This window comes from Vipera berus (genome assembly GCF_964194415.1).
Source record: "Vipera berus genome assembly, chromosome: 1".
Lineage (NCBI taxonomy): Eukaryota > Metazoa > Chordata > Lepidosauria > Squamata > Viperidae > Vipera > Vipera berus.
In genome coordinates this window covers 165,518,754-165,532,125 of record NC_138202.1, presented here as the reverse complement: position 1 = coordinate 165,532,125, position 13,372 = coordinate 165,518,754, and positions in this window count along the sequence as shown.

Sequence of the window (13,372 nt, the reverse complement as noted above, 5' to 3'; positions counted from 1 at the left end):
TACAATGGCACTGAAAAAAGTGACTTATGACCATTTTTCACACTGACAGCCATTTGCATCATCTCCATGGTCATGTTATCAAAATTCAGATGCTTGATCTGATGTTAAAAAAAGAGAAAATCTGATTACTAAGGTTAAGATATTTGGAAATTAATAGAAAATAAGAATGTTATACTGTATTACTAATTAGATGATGTATGTTTGAATATTCAATATTCAATATGTTTGAATAGATAAGATGTGTATCCTGAATATTAGACTTTGCAATGAATTTGATAATGGGAATTTTGGTTACTCAAAATCTGGAAATTATAATCAATAAATGTTAAATTCAAATATTAACAGGAAATTAAAAATTGGGAAAACTAATTGGACTGTAAGGCGATCAAACCAGTCAGTCCTAGAGGAGATCAACCCTGACTGCTCTTTAGAAGGCCAGATCCTGAAGCTGAAACTCAAATACTTTGGCCACCTAATGAGAAGGAAGGACTCAATGGAGAAGAGCCTAATGCTGGGAAAGATTGAGGGCATTAGAAGAAGGGGACAACAGAGAATGAGGTGGCTGGATGGAGTCACTGAAGCAGTAGGCGTGAGCCTAAATGGACTCCAGAAGATGGTAGAGGACAGGAAGGCCTGGAGGAACATTGTCCATGGGGTCGTGATGGGTCGGACACGACTTCTCAACTAACAACAACAACAAATTAGGACATTGTCTATAAAGACTGAATGTTAAAATAACTAGGATATGTATAAGCTAAAAATTATTGATAACTGTAAAAATGTTACTTTTATTCAATTGATATAATAAGAATTGTATTAGTTTAAATATGAGACAGTAAGTGCTAAGGGGAAAAGAGAGGAAATATTTAATATGGTACTTTGAGATTTCTATTAAAGATACTTGTATGTTATTGAATTATCAGTTAACCCAGCCGCTATGTTGCTTTTAAATACGTAAATGTAAAATTAGAAAATCAATAAAATGTTTTTTTTAAAAAAAAATCAGATGCTTGGCAACTGACTCATACTTATGGCGGCTGCCGTATCCAGGAGTCACCTTTTGTAACTTTCTGACCAGCAAAGTCAATGCAGAAGCCGGGTTGACTTAACAACCATGACACTAATTTAACAACTGCAGTGATTCACTTAACAATTGTGGCAAGAAAGGTCGTAAAATGGGGCAAAACTCACTTAACAAATGTTTCACTTGGCAACAGAAATGTTGGGCTCAATTGTGGTCAAAAAATGATCGTGGTATTGGAACAGCAACAGAACTCGTGTTTTTTGCATATACAATAACCAGAATTAGTTCATCCCTAGAATTTCAGACTGAAAGGGCATCATTCAAATAGGTCAGACATGTCAAACACAAGGCCCGGGGGCTGGATCCGGCCCGCGAAGTGGTTTCATGTGGCCCACGAAGCCATCCTGGAAACAGTGAGGGAACGGCCCCCACTGCCTTGGCCCTGGCCCAGAGACCCTCCTTCTGCCAGAGACCCTCAGATCTGTCCCACTCCTGCCCAGGGCCCCATAGGCACCCTTGATGAGAACGATGTAGACCTGGCCACGCCCACCCAGTAGGCCATACGCACTCTAGCCACGCCCACCCAGTAAGCCACGCCCACCCTGGCCACACCCACCCACCCCCCTGAGGGCAACCGCAATGCTGATGCGGCCCTCAATGAAATTGAGTTTGACACCCCTGAAATAGGTGGACTGGGGGAAAGAGACTCTGTCTCAAATCAGATTTACTAAGTATGATTCAGCACATATCTTATGGTCTCTAAAGGCAATAAACACTGTGCAGCATTAAAGGGTTAAAAAAGATAATGCTCAGCAAGCTTCTGTGCAGATAGTCCTCATGTAGCAACCACCATTGGGTTAGGTAACTTAGTCGTTAAGCAAAATGGTCACTAAGTGAAACTGTGACCTTGCTTATGATCTTACTTCAGCTTTGCTTTGCTGCTGTTGATGTTATCCATTCAGCCATGTCTGACTTTTGGCGATTCGACGGGCCAGATCTCCCCTTTGCTTTACTTTTTCATTACCCTTACAACTGCGAATGGCCCCCAAATGAGGCGGTCACTAAATGAGGATTACCTGTTTTTACTCAGAAAAGTTTTCCAGTGTTCCTGGAGACTAAGAATGCATTGTAGGCTTCCCAAATCTGGCATCTTCCATTTTAGGGGACTACAGCCCCTAGAAATCCCCCCCAAAAGCATCAGTTTGGAAAAGACTGTGTAGAATTATAATGCTGTCTCATCATTTCCATTTTTCTTTTCAAAGCGTATTTTGCAATATCATGTTTTTAATGAATTCCCTAAAATTAGATTAGTTTCCTTTTGTTCCTGGATTTGTTCCAGTGCCGATATGTCCTTGGGTACAGTTGTGGCCTCCAGATTTAGAGAAGGATACAGTAAAAAAAAAAGAAGCCTTAAAAAGAGCCTCTTGTAATGCAGTCAGTAATCAATAGTTCCTGTCCTTATGACTGATTCTAGAGTTTATGTAAGATGACATCTTTGTTTCCACAGAAGGATCACCATCACACAGTTATTGCTGCAGATTTTCAGAATGTATCCATTATAATACCAAAAAATCAATAAGAACTGGACCTTTATGTTATCTGAGGATTCCAAAGTTTTATATAAGGGAATAGAGCCTTGGTGGAGCAGTGGGCTAATGCCTCCTTAAGTAACACCTGCTGCCTGCAATTAGTGCAGGTTCGAGTCCCACCAGGCTCAAGGTTGACTCAGCCTTCCATCCTTCTGAGGTAGGTAAAATGAGGACCCAGATTGTTGGGGGCAATAAGCTGACTTTGTAATAATGCCGCTTGGGGGGGGGGCGACAGCCCTAATAAGCAGGCATATACATAGAATGAAGGCTATTGCTAAGCACATTGGTTTGTGCCTCTTAGATTGTAAGCCGCCCTGAGTCTTCAGGGAAGGGCGGGATATAAATGGGATTATAAAAAAAATAGGATTGTAGTGTCTAAATAGCTTCCAAACAAACAAACAAAAAAACCCCACATTCCTGTCATCCAGCCTAAGAAAATTTCAAACTCTCCAGGAAAAGTATGAAGTTACAAGGGCCTGTTTAACAATTAAGTTAGGACTAACTAGGTTCATAATCAAATCCCTCTTTATCCATAAAGCTGTTTATTGATGGAGGGACAGCTTTACTGATGGGTCAACCAGGAAGTAAATCACTAGTAGAAAAACAGCTGAAGAATCAGAAAAGCAAAAGTAAAGAAACTCCAGAAGGAGCTCCGGAAGGGTACCAAGACAGAGGAAGGAAATTTAATGGAGAATATGGGGAAGAATAACTGAAAGAAATTATTAAATTAAATTAAATTAAATTAAAAATTAAACTAAATTAAATTAAGTTTTTGTTATTTTTAGCCTTTAGTCAGTTGAGTTTTTATCATTTTTAAAATGATTTTTATATATCTTTTAATTTTTGATTGGAAGCTGCCCAGAGCTAGTTGAAAGATAGATAGCTACATAAATGTTTTAAATAAATAAATAAATAAATAAATAACACAGAAATGCAACTTAAAAGTGAATGCTGTATATGAGATAAGCTGACAACAATCAGAGCTGTCAGATCACAGAGTTTCTAGAGGACTTTTGATGCTGGCACAGAGCCAAATAAGAAATGGCATGCTGAGGGAAGATAAATTAGCTTGTAAGAATCAGAGTTAGCAAATCCAGCTTCCCCCATTGACTCTGTTGGTCAGATGCTGCCCTGTGGGAAGTTCGCAAATGGAGAATATGTGACCTTGGGATGCTGCAGTCATTGTAAATGTGAGCTGGTTGCCAAGTGCCCAGATTGCGATCACGTGACTGTGGGGATGCTGCAACAATTATAAGAGTGAGGACCAATCATAAGTCATTTTTTTCACACCATTAACAGACTAACAGAGTTTGAAGGGACCTTGAAGATCTTCTAGTCCAACCCCCTGCTCAGGAAGATGGTTGTCCAATCTCTTCTTAAAACTTCCAGTGTTGGAGCATGCACAGCTTCTGGAGGCAAGTCGTTCCACTGATTAATTGTTCTGACTGTCAGGAAATTTCTCCTTAGTTCTGTATCTTAAGCCTATCTTCTGGGGTGTTGGCACACTGGCTGAGGAATTCTGGGAGTTGAAGTCCACAAGTCATAAAAGGGCCAAGTTTGAAGAGCCCTGAGCTATGACTTTTTACAGAAACCTGTGGCTGCTCTACTGAGGTTTCCATTACAACTGCTCAACCCCTGAAATAGAGGCAGCTGTTTTGGGGAATTACATAGGAGCGTGAACATTAAATTTACATGAAAGCTGGGACATGACCATTGAAGTAAAGACAAGGATAGAGAAAGCTCGAACAGCATTCTTCAAAATGAAAAAGGTCTTCTGTAGTCACGGCATAAGCCTAAGATTGAAAATCAAGCTTGTCAGATGTTATATTTTTTCAATCCTGCTCTATGGAGTAGAGAGTTGGTCTCTGACAGAAGGCCACCTGAAGAGACTAGAAGCATTTGAAATGTGGATTGACAGGCGGCTGTTACATATAAGCTGGGATGACAAGATCAGAAATGAGGAGGTGATAAGCCGCCTGGGAAAGCCAAGGGAAATCATCAAAACAATTAAAAAATGAAAGTTAGAATATTTCGGACATATGATGCGACACCCAGAAAAATATGGCATACTCCATTTTAATCCTCCAGGGAAAAATTGAAGGCAAATGAGGTCCAGGCAAAAGAAGAACATCATGGCTTCAAAATCTTAGGGACTGGCTTGGACAAACCTCAGCAGCACTTTTTCGTGCGGCTGTTGATAAAAATAGGATCGTCAACATGATCACCAACATCCAATAATGGACATGGCACAAGAAGAAGAAAAAGAAGAGGAGCATTAAGCAAATGATATTGCAATTGCTTCCTTTTCAAATATCTCAGTGCAAATTCGCGGAACATCGTTCTTAGTGGTCTTGTTCTCTTTCTTTGATTTCTGTTCAGAATTAATCCTACACAATCTTCACAGAGATTATCCTGAAGCTACTTCTTCAGGAGTATTCCTGGCAGTTTCCAAATTGCCTGAAACTGTCTGATCTCTTTCTTCTTAATATTTGGTCACATGATGACCCTTTAGGATAAGGAGGGTAAGAATGGGTTTTCCTATTGCCCAATTTAATAAGTACGTTATTTGTTTCCTCTCAAAAGGACAACTAAGACCTCTTCTGCACATAAATACGTAACAATTCTGTAAGTCAAAGGAGTAAAAAGAAGCTGCTTTTTTCACAAAAAAACTGATACCCTTACAAATGGAATATCCGCATTTTTATACTTAAAGGTTTATTAAATATTTCCTTATGTAGTCCAAGTGATCACAATCTATCAATATGAGCCTGATTAGAAAGATATCATAAGAACCTTCTGCTATCCAGCAGGACTTTGTTCTTTTTGGGGGGGGGGGTTAATTAAAACTTAATTCCCAGAACTAAAGTTTACAAGACATGCAGTATTGGAAGATATATGAATGGTAGCATAGTGGCATGGCTTTGCTCACAAAATTACACTCTGAGATAATCTGTTTGAAAATTGCAAGTCATCGTGTCCTTTGGACTTCATGGGCTCCCAGAAAGCCAGTTTAATCTAATGGTTAAGGCGCCAGACTAGAAACCAGGAGACTGTGAGTTCCAGTTCTTCCTTAGGGATGAAAGGTGGCTGGATGACTTTGGGCCAGTCCCTTCTCTCTCTCTCAGCTCAACCCACTTCCTAAGGTTGTTAGTGTGGGGAAAACAGGAGAAGGGAGGAGTATTAGATATGTTCACTGCCTTAAGTTATGTATAAAAATAATAAATACAGGATTTTTAAAAATCTAAAAAAAAACCTTAATCTAATAAGGGCGTTGACATTTTAGATCAAATTTTGTCAGAACATTTTTTTGAAAGAATTTGAGTTTTTGTAAAAGGATGGTAGATTATCTAAAAGTGCAAAATGCCAGTTTATTCAATGAAAATGTCTTCTGGTTTTATTTTTACATATAGATTTATTAAAGAAATTTGAACAGGATGTAAATCCTACAGGTATTGAAAAGAAATAAAGCAGATAAAGAAAAGTAGTGCCGAGTGAGAAAAGAAAACAGGAAAAAAATAGAAACAGAAATGAAAAGATTATTAGGAAGTGGGTTCTAATCTTCTTAACAGCAGTTATAATAAGCTGCCCTCTCTAATTCTCAAACCTATGCATCACGTTCATTTTTTTTCTTTTTTCAGCAAAAAGTCCACAAGAAGTTCCTAATCACTAGGAACTTTTCTATTTTCTCTATATAAATATTTTTTTTCAGATTTATATCTCACTTTTCCTACAGTCCAACAGTCAAATGGATTGATTGGCTCAAAGTTGCCTAGTGAGCTCCCTAGCTAAAAATGAACTTCAGCCTGCATCTCCCTATCCCTAGTCCTAAACTTTCAAGGTTTGATCTAGAAGCATTAAAGGTAAAGGTAAAGGTTCCCCCGCACATGCGTGCTAGTCGTTTCCGACTCTAGGGGCCGGTGCTCATCTCCATTTCAAAGCCGAAGAGCCAGTGCTTGTCCAAGGACGTCTCCATGGTCATGTGGCCGGCATGACTAGACGCCAAAGGCGCACGGAACGCTGTTACCTTCCCACCATAGTGGTCCCTATTTTTCTACTTGCATTTTTACGTGCTTTCGAACTGCTGGGTTTGCAGAAGCTGGGACGAGTAACAGGCGCTCACTCTGTTATGCGGCACTCAGGATTCGACCCGCTAAACTGCCGACCTTCTGATCGACAAGCTCAGCGTCCTAACCCACTGAGCCACCGGGTCCCTAGAAGCATTAGCAGTAACTAAAATCCTGAATCCAGCAATGAAATCTATCCTGGATAGAGTTTGCAATGTATTTCTAATAAGTGAAGAGGTTTGCAAAAATGTTGGAATGAATAATTGGAATACCCTGTGTTAACAAAGCACTAAATAAGAATGTACAACCATGTTAAATGTATTTCTTAAGAGCTCGAGATGAGATGAATTCAACAAAAGGGTTTTTTTTCCCTTATTTATTGGACATTGAGAAAAAGTTTTAAATGGATTGGTTGTCAACTTCATTATGATGGAATTACACAATCTCAAAGGGGCACTTACACATGTAGTTTAGAATTGCTGAAATATTGTCCAGTTTTGGTTTAATTTTCATAGGCTTGTTAGTGTGGTCTATTGCAGAACAATATATTTAAAGAACTGGATGTGATTTCAAATTATATAACAAAATCCTGAATTTATCGTTGTATGAACTGTGGTTTTATTATGCATGGGCATGGCAAAAAGATTATTCTTTATGATATAAAGGCAGCATCAATCCAGATTTACAATCTTTAATTGATTATATGTATTCATTTTGCTTATAAATGTGCTCTGTGTGATGCAATGGAAAGACTGATCAATATTATTCTGTGTGGTCAAAGTTTAACGTTGTATTTAAATGCTAAGCTATCTTTTATATCTATCATGTTTTTTGTCGGACTTATTTGACCATAATTTTTAAATCATAAAAATGAAGAAAAAGAAAACCACATTATCCTGTGAAATTATCATTGTGGATGATAAGTACAAAAGTTACAAAACTTTGCCCAAACTCTCTTGGTGAGTGAATTAGCAGAATGAGAATTCTAATTACAATTTTTCTTGAGATCGTGCCAGAGATCCTATACAAAAGCCACAATGTCAACTTTAAATTCTATTGTAATTTTCAGTCAATAATTAGCTTCCAATGATCCCTTTGAGACAGGGTGATCACCTTTCTAGATGCTATGATTCCCAACTTGCATCAGCTATACAGATCCCATGTGCTTGTTCAAAAATCTGTAACTGGTATACCATCATAAAAACTATAACCTAGTTTTCACCCTATTTTATTATCTAGCATCTTATATTAATTAGTTCGTAGGTTTACCTAATTAAGCAAACCTATTTTCTTTCCTATTTTAGCAGAATGATGTAACTTCTTTCCCAGAAAAATGTGGTCCTATTCCAAGCTGGGAGAACTCTGCAGAAATGAGCTAAAGGCAGGCTGCATTTGGGAAAGAAGATCTCTGTTTATTGTTAGCCGGAAACCCGTGACAACAGCGTGTTTCTGGAATGGCTGACAAAATGGAGTTGAGAGTAGATGGGTTTTTATACCTTCTTTGGGGCTTTGTATTTGAGGTGCCTGTTCCTGTGCAAGAACATGTCCTTTAATATTCTAATGGCTGTTGCCAGATTCCTATGGGGTCATGTAGGGGTCATGAATGGCTCTATATGCAAAAAGGGAAATGCAAAGTCTAGGTGTTTGAGTTAATCTTGTCAACTTTTGGCTTGCCTAATTGAGTTGCTTATCTGGAGTCTCTGTTTGCTCTTTGCTTATGAATAGTGTGGCCCAATCTTTCTGAATGGATACAAAATCTCCTAAAGACTGGCCTCTTCATGTTTTTGCTTGAGGCTTTTTCATATAGCAGGAAGACTGGGGCTGCTTTCTGCCTTTGTTAAGAATTTTTTCTCCATTTCTCCTTTAGGGGGAATATTCTACCTTGCCTCTTTTAATATTCCCCAAAATATTTCATTCTCTGGGGTGTGGGGAGAGGCTGACTTTCTACACCCTTATGAAAAGGTTTGTTTGGTGGCCTGCTATGGTTTGTAGGAGAAATTTCATAATTTCATGAACATTAGGTAGTGGATCAATTTAATTAAAGGAAAATAGGATTGTGTACAGGTTTCCCAATCAGTGAATCTTTGGAGTTACAATGTTATCTTATAAAATGCTAATTGTACCCATCAAGCAGGTAAAACATTTGCCTAATTATAATTATGAAGACGATGCCAGTGGCATCCATGTGAAAGATTAAAAGGAAGCTGGCTATTAATTTGCAATATTTCGATTGCTGCCGAAAGCAACTGCTAAGCAGCTCAGCTTACTAAAACTGTGACTTGTTATTATCTTCCTAACCCATTTCAACCTCAGCACATGCTGTGCCTTGTTGGCATTTTCGCTATTGTGCATAAAAGGGGCAGTTTATCTTGTCTCACTTTGCTATGTGTGAAAACTAGCACAGCATGCCTAATAGAAGATATAGCACACTTCCACTTTGCTGTCAGATGTCTGCTGGAATAATTTTGAATGATTTAAGGAGCAATGATCTTATAAACAAACAAGGTTGGGGACAGCTTCTTTAACATAGCACAGGGAAGAATATGACATCTATCATCCTGAGAAACTTGCATTTAAAAAAAAGGTTCCTAGTTCTTATTATTAAAGGGAATAGCTTTATAGCAGTTGGTTATCATCTATTTATAAACAGAGAGGATGCTGCAGCTAACTTTTTATAAAAGAAAATAAAGCTGTTATTTTGTTCTATGGCTGTATAGAAATATTTAATGTTGTTTTGTTCTATCGCTGTATAGAAATATTTTTCAAGATGCAATTTATTATATTGAGACATTACCCAGGAAACATTCCTGGCTCTCTGCTGATTTAATTTCTGCAATTCAAGTTACAGTATTTTTAAAAATATCAAACTAGCTTAGCTTGGCAGCATTTGACATAACATGTTTCTGGGAATCGGGCTTGGGTAGCTAATAAGTCACATAAATGATACATAATGGTCTTCGCTCCCTTCAAATCCCCATCTCAAACATCCAGATAGTTTTGGAATACCTTTGGGGTTTTGCTCTGTATAATTAATTGATAGGTATATGAAGATCCTGGCCCAGTCCACATTATATATGGCTCAGTCTCCTATGTCCCTTAGCCAGTGGCCACTCAAAGGTTGTTCAAACCATGTTTAAAATTACTACTTGTCCATCTATCTTTGGGGGAAAGTAAAAATCAGGACATCCTCTTCCATTCACCTCCCCTTGATAAATTCCCTGTTCTCTACTGAACAATCTGATCAGAGACTGTGACCTTAATCCTATCTTCTCAATTTTACAGTGCATTGCTTGTTTTGAATTTTCCTGCTAATATAAATAGCATGTACTTAATACTGCATAACTGTGGCCTGGCAAAGGAAGAGCTAAAGAAGCAATCACAACATATATCCGTGGTGGCACACAGAGCCCTCTCTGTGGGCATGCACGCCATTGTCCCAGTCCTATGCCTTTAGCTGGGTTTTATAAAATCTTTTCGCTTTAGGCCTCCGCAGCCATGTGCAAAAAAAAAAGTTCAATCAATCAATTTCAACTTCTTGTGGGGGAAAAAAATCTCACAAATATGGAATTGATTGATTGAACTTTTTAGTCCCACCCAGTCTGCCGTTACCACTGCAGCCACACCCACCCAATGGGCCACATCCACCCAATGGGCCACACCCACCTGGCACCCGACGATAGATAAGTAGGTTTTGGGTTGCAGTTTGGGCACTTGGTCTCTAAAAGGTTTGCCATCACTGTCTTAAAGTGTTAGATTATAATGAAATTATAATAAAATTTGCCAATATTTAAATTGTGATAAAAAATTAATTTAGAATAATATTTAATCAAATCAGCCTATGGTACAGTACATGTAAACACACAATCTAAATTAAACTGTACAAACCAAGAATCCTGTTTGTTCAAAGAGGGATGTGTAGCTTTTGCACTAGCTTTATAGCCAGGCAATCCAATGCTCCTCATCTTCCACAGTATCTTGAACAATTCAATTATTCCTCTGCAGACAACTCAGTTCCAAGCAACAGGACAATAATAGCATTTGGCAAGACAGAATTTGCAGATTGAAGTCATAGCCTTGCAATTAACAATGCAAATAAAACCAGTACCATGGATACATATCTGTTGTAGGTCAACTGAATAGACATGTGTAATTATCTAAGGGCAACCACAGCCTTGTGTAATGTAGTAAAGTTTTTTTCCCCTCCGAGCATTCTATGAGCATTTACACTAACCATGTGATGGTTTCCTTTGATGCATTTTGAATGGTCAGTTTAGTCCAAGTCTTCAGCTTAGTCCTATTCAACAATTAAAATTTATTTAGAAATCAAGTCAACACAAATTCAGATATTAAAAATAGTTTAATTTTACAAATTGATTAGAGTGATGGCTGATCAGATGCAGTGATTAGGCAACTAGACTGTCTTCAAGCAGAATCTGAATATTTGCACAGCTGTCATTTTAATATTAGATACAAATATACCTAATAAACTTAGGTGGATTTCTCTGACCTGTAGTTTAGGTCTTAGATCTGGCATTTTCACGTCAATTGAATGGGCTTTTATATTTGTATTTTGTGTGGTTTCAAATCTTTAGAATGCCAGGGTAACATAAATACTCAAAAGACACTAGTAAAATATTTTAAAATTTCAACACCACAGTTTAAGCAAACTTGTTCATGACATTGAATAAGCTATGTGGTAGCACTGTTGATTGGAAAATTCAGAGATCAGTGGTAACATGATTTTAAAAATTACCATTACCAGTACTTCAATTAAAAACTGAAGAAGTCAAAAATAATTACAATTTCTTTATGATTCTGAAAAAACAGCAGGATCTTTGTAGGCAATTATCATCCATAGTTAATAATTGCGTGATTATCTGATTCACAAATACAAGTATGCTAGTTTTCACGGTGTTTATTTTTTTAAAAAGGTGCATAGTAAAATAGTGTAAAACTACAAGATAAATATAGTTAGCAGCAGAAACAGAAAAGAGACGGTTTGGCATAATGGTTAATGTGCTGGCCTAGAAATTGGGAGACTGAGTGTATTAGATGTGCTTTAGATGATAGATGAGCCGCAGTGGCACAGTGGTTAGAATGCAGTACTGCCGGCTACTTCTGCAGCCTGCTGGCTGCCAGCAGTTTGGTGGTTCAATTCTCACCGGCTTAAGGCTGACTCAGCCTTCCATCCTTCCGAGGTGGTTAAAATGAAGATCCAGATTCTTGGGGGCAATATGCTGACTCTGTAAACCGCTTAGAGAGGGCTGTAAAGCACTGGGAAGCAGAATGCCTATTTAGGCATGAAAACTGGCTGAGGGACTTTGAGCCAGTCACTCTCTCAGCCAAGCCCCCACATAGAGCTGACGTTGTGGGGAAATTAGAAGAAATTAGAAGTATGAGGTGTATGTATCTGCTTTCTTAAGTTGAACAATATACATATATATAATACATAAATATATAAAAATGGGATAAAAATATAATAATAATAACATGGTCAACATTGTAACTCCTTTATTGAAAAAATGGTTTAAACAGTGATGGAGGGATGGATATATTTTAAGAAGAGATTGGACAACCATTGTGTGTGTGTTTCTCTCTGTGTGTATGTATATATATATATATATATATATATATATATATATATATATATATATATATATATATATATATATATATATATTTGTGTGTGTATGTACATGTATGTGCACACATACACACACATATACATACACTAAAGTGGTACCTCTGTACTTATCAGCAGTGCTTTTTTTGTAAAAGTAAAAGGTGCCGGAACTCACACATGTCATACAACCCGCCTTGCCTACCCTACAAGGTTCCATCCAAAAAAAGGTGCCGGAACTCCGTTCTGAGCATTCTATGAGAAAAAAAGCCCTGCTTATCAGAGACACGATGAGTACCAAAACAATGAATACCAAACAAATTTTCCCATAAGCCAACACTGACAATTCTAGCTTGTCTGTTGAGTAATAAACGATGAGTTCTGGGTCAAAAGTTTTCATGTCAAAATGTGTTGAGTATCAAATTCAAAACAGTTCAGTAACAAGTACCAATGTGTGTGTGTGTGTGTTTGTGTGTGTCTGTATGTATGTACGTTGGGGGGTGGACTGTGGGGGTGGGATGTGTGTGCAGTCCAGCAATTTTTGAAGGGCTGCCCATAAATGCAGGGGTTTTCAATACCTCCCACCTGCCTATCTCCCCATCTCTGCCCTTTTGGCCCACTGCACTCTGCTCGGCTGTAGCTTTATGCTGAGGGACTGCGCTGGGCTGGGGAGGCTTGCTCTATGCTGTGGCTCTGGGGCTTCTTGCAGCCTGAGCTACCCCATGCCAAGAGGACCCTAAACTGCAGGCTGTCTAGTTCTTGGACTGATTCGTGCCCTGCAAGACAGGGTGTAGGGCAGCCAAAAGGGCAGAGACGGGGCTGGGAGGCAGATAGGCAGTTGGGAGGAGTGGAAGGAGAGGCAGTTCTTACTTTACCAAGGCTTGAGCCTGGGGGGGACAACCAAGCTGGGAATGGCTTGAATCAGGGCAAGTCTTCACCTATATAAGTCTAATAAAATAAAATAAAATAAAATAAAATAAAATAAAATAAAATAAAATAAAATAAAATAAAATAAAATAAAATAAAATAAAATAAAATAAAATAAAATAATGATCGGGTAGGATTCCGTTAATGA